Here is a 4274-nt window from a genome sequence, read left to right as displayed (position 1 = left end):
AGGTTTTCTATTTATTCTCTAACAGCTTTGGTTGGTTGTTATTTTTCAAAAATCTATCCATTTTATCCAAATGTATTGGCTCCAAATTCATAATAGTCTTGTGTATATTGATGTCTAAAAAATCCATCATAATATCACCATTTTAATAACTGATGCATAATCCAGGATGATATACTCATTTCAAAATCCTAATTCAATTACATCTGGGAAAATCCTTTTTCCAAACAAGGTAACACTCTCAGATTTCAAGGATTATGGACATGGATATGTCAATTTGGGCATCACCATTCAGCCCATTACACCTTGGTCTATAACAGTGTTACAATGAGGTGCAGGATTCTTTCTGTAGCATTCTTTGTGTTTAACATGCTTGTAGTGGACTGAGTTCCTTAATCCACAGCTTGATTTATTTTAAAAGTTTTGAATATTCTCAGCTATGATTTCTTCAAAGGTTGTTTTCATGCCATTCTATTCTCTCTTTCCAGGCGTCTAACCTATTTCAGAGTTTCTGCGAGAGTGCGGTACAACTAGCTTGTACCAGCTAGCCAAAGTCAATTATGAAATATTCAGGTATTTTGTGACATGGCTTTAAATCATTGGTTGCTTGAAATCAGTCATGGTGACAGTATTTATATGATGGCAGTAAGGTGTTTCATTATAAATCAAGACTTTCTCTTTTCCAGAGAGCTGGATTACAATACACATGTGTTACACTGTTTTGTTCTTTCCATTCTTGTGTCTCTCTATGCTTCAACTTGGAGATTTTCTCTTTAACTGCCTTTCAGTTTATTTATTCTGTTTTCAGCTATGTGCAATCTCAGAAAACCTATTTATTGAGTTAATTTCAGATATTGCATTTTTTAGTTGTGTATGTCCATTTCACTTTTTTATAGATTACAAATTTCTGGTGAGATTTTCCATCATTTCATCTCTTTGGCCATGTTTTCCTTTATTTTCCTAAAGATATTAATCACAGTTATTATAAATTCTTTGCTTGTAAACTTCAATATCGGACTATCTGTGTCTCTACTCAACTGTCTCCTTTTCCCTTTTTATGGGCCTTGTTTGTCTTGCCTCATTGTATGCCTAGTAGTTTTTCATGGTATGCCAAGCTCTGTGTGTTATCCTTCACCAAAAATGGTTTCTTCCTGTCCTCTACTAGCATACAGGAGGAGGAGCTGATTGCCGCAATCCAATCAAGTACTGACTGGGTTTTGGGAGTAAGTTTCAGTTTTAGTAAGATTCAGGCTTACCTCTGGTTCCCCTCTTTTCCTCAGGTTTTCCTGAACTGTTTATTGAGAGCCTGGTGAGTTTCCAACTCTCCAGCTCTAACAAACTGTGAACAATCTAGCTCTACCTTTCCAAAGTTCTCAGCCCAGCTTTTCAGTCTCCTGCCCCTACATTTTAAAATCTAACGCATGTCTTGAAGGGGAGACCAGTTGTGCATTTGAGGCCTGCCCCCTCCCATGGCATGTCTTTGTTTCCTAAGTATCATGAGACTGCAGGGGATTTCACTCTGCCTTTTAGAAGCTTTTGGCTTAGGGGCGCCTGGGTGGCTCAGTGGGTTAAAGCCTTTGCCTTCAGCTCAGGTCATGGTCTCAGGGTCCTGGGATTGAGCCCCGCCATCGGGCTCTCTGCTCAGCAGGGAGCCTGCTTCCTCCTCTCTCTCTGCCTGCCTCTCCGCTTACTTATGGTCTCTCTCTGTCAAGTAAATAAATTAAAAATTTTAAAAAAAGAAGAAGAAGAAGCTTTCAGCTTAGCTCTTCAGCTACGTGTACAGAACCAAAACTTGGCTAATGTCCTGTGAGGGAAACCAGATATGCATTTAATGTGTTTCAGATTTCCTTTTTTGACTCCAGCCCTTCATGACCACTAAGAACTTTATACATTTCTCTTTCTATTAGCAGAATCTTCTGCCTAGGCCACTAGAGATCTGCAGAAGTGGCTATTATTCGTCCACCCACCTGAGAACAGTTCTTTACTCTCTGGAATTTTAGTATCATAAGCTTTCTTTTTACAGCTCTCTGATACTTTCAGAAATATATTTTTAATTTGTATGGCTTTTGCAACAGAAACACTGGCCTGCCACTATCTGCTACATCATACCTATTAGTAGAAGTCCCAACACCTAGTTTTTAAAAAATATCCTCAGGCAATTCTAATAAGCAGTCAATCTAAAGCAACAATGAAATACTTTTCATCAAGAAAAGTATTACAAGACTGAGGGTCTGAGTTGAGATATCGGTGAGGTACCTAGTCTTTCCCTTACCTCTATAAGATGAAAAAAACCCACATCCATTATGCATTTCATGTCTTATTGGGAAAAGAAGTAAAAAGTCCATAGAGCAGCAAGGGCATACAAACCATGGGTCACTCGCTCTTAAGAAGTATTGCCAGAAGTTCCAACCTTAAAGTTCCATTTGTACATCATTGAACTAAACTGTATCACTTGTCCACTTCTATTTATAAGGAAGGCAATGAAATGTAGTATTTGTTAATCTGAATACAGTATACCACCCCCCTCCCAAGAAAACGAGGCTTCCTTCACTAAAGAAAAATAAGAGAATAGATATTAGGTGAGCAACTAACAATCTCCTGCTACAGTTCCATTCTTAGCACCTTAAGCTTCTTTCTGATCTAATTCCTCTCTATAATTGCACATGAGAAAAATTATTTTCTGCTCCAAATACCTTATCAAGAGCCCAGAGAGTTTTCCATTTTGTATTTGCATGGAAGAAGCATGAATTCCATATCTGTTGGAATCCTTTATCAATGAGACAGGAATAATTTTACTGACATGTTTGTCATTCAGTTCTTTTCTCAAATAAGAAAATTTCAAATTAAGAATTAATTTACAAATGAAGAAAACAATCCCATTCACAATTACATCAAAAAGAATAAAATACTAGAAATAAATTTAATCAGGGAGGTGAAAGACCTGTACTCTGGAAACTATAAGAAACTGATGAAAGAAATTAAAGATGATATAAATAAATGGAAAGATATCCCATGCTCATGGTTTGGAAGAATTATTATTTTTAATGTCCATATTACCCAAATCAATCTAAAGATCCAATGCAATCCCTATTAAAATCCCAATGGCATTTTTCACAGAACTAGAACAAATAATTCTAAAATGTATATGAAACTACAAAAGACCCCGAATAGCCAAAACCATCTTGAGAAAGACCAAAGCCAGAGGTATTACTCCTTAATTTCAAAATGTACTACAAAGCAATAGTAATCAAAACAGTGTAGTATTGGAATAAAAATAGACACAGGAAAGGGAACAGAATAGAGAGCCCAGAAATAAACCCATATGTGGCCAACTAATTTTTGACAAAGGAGGCAAGAATGTACAATGGGGAAAGGACAGCCTCTTTGATAAATGGTACTGGGAAAATTCAACACCTACATGCAAAAGAATAAAATTATACCACTATCTTCCACCATATACAAAAATGGATTAAAGTCTTTAACATAAGACCTGAAACCATGAAACTCCTAGAGGAAAACATAAGTGGTAAGCTCCTTGACATGGTCTTAACAATGTTCTTTTGGATCTGAGTCTGAAGGCAAGGGGAACAAAAGTAAAAATAAACAAATGGAAATATATCAAACTAAAAAGCTTCTGCACAGTGAAGGAAACCACCAAAGCAAAACTACAACACTGAATGGGGGAAGATATTTAAAAATCATATATCTGATAAGACATTAATATCCAAAATATATAAAAAACTCATACAACTCATTAACAACGAATAACAACCCAATTAAAAAATGAGCAGAAGATCTGAATAGACATTTTTCCAAAAAAGACATACAGATGACCAACAATCACATAAAATGATGCTCAATATCACTAATCATCAGGGAAAAACAAATGAAAACCACAATGAAATATCATAATGGTCAAAGTGGCTACAATCAAAAAGATAAGAAATATTGGCAAGGATGTGGAAAGAAGTGAAACTTTGTATACTGTTGGTGGGAATATAAATTGGTGTAGCCACTATGGAAAACAGGTTCCTCAAAAAATTAAAAATAAAATGATCATGTGATTCAGGAATGCCACTACTGTGTATTTATTCAAGGAAAACAAAAACATTAACCTGAACAGATAATTTCAAAACCTGACGAGATATTTTCATAACAGCATTATTTACAATAGCGAAGATCCGGAAACAACCTAAGTATTCATCAATGGATGAATGGTTAAAGATGTGGTGTGTGTGTATATTTAATACATGATTTTATATACATATACTGGATAT

Source organism: Meles meles, chromosome 4, assembly GCF_922984935.1.
Source record: "Meles meles chromosome 4, mMelMel3.1 paternal haplotype, whole genome shotgun sequence".
Classification (NCBI taxonomy): domain Eukaryota; kingdom Metazoa; phylum Chordata; class Mammalia; order Carnivora; family Mustelidae; genus Meles; species Meles meles.
The sequence above is the reverse complement of the archived record's forward strand: the minus strand, read 5'-3'. Positions refer to the sequence as shown.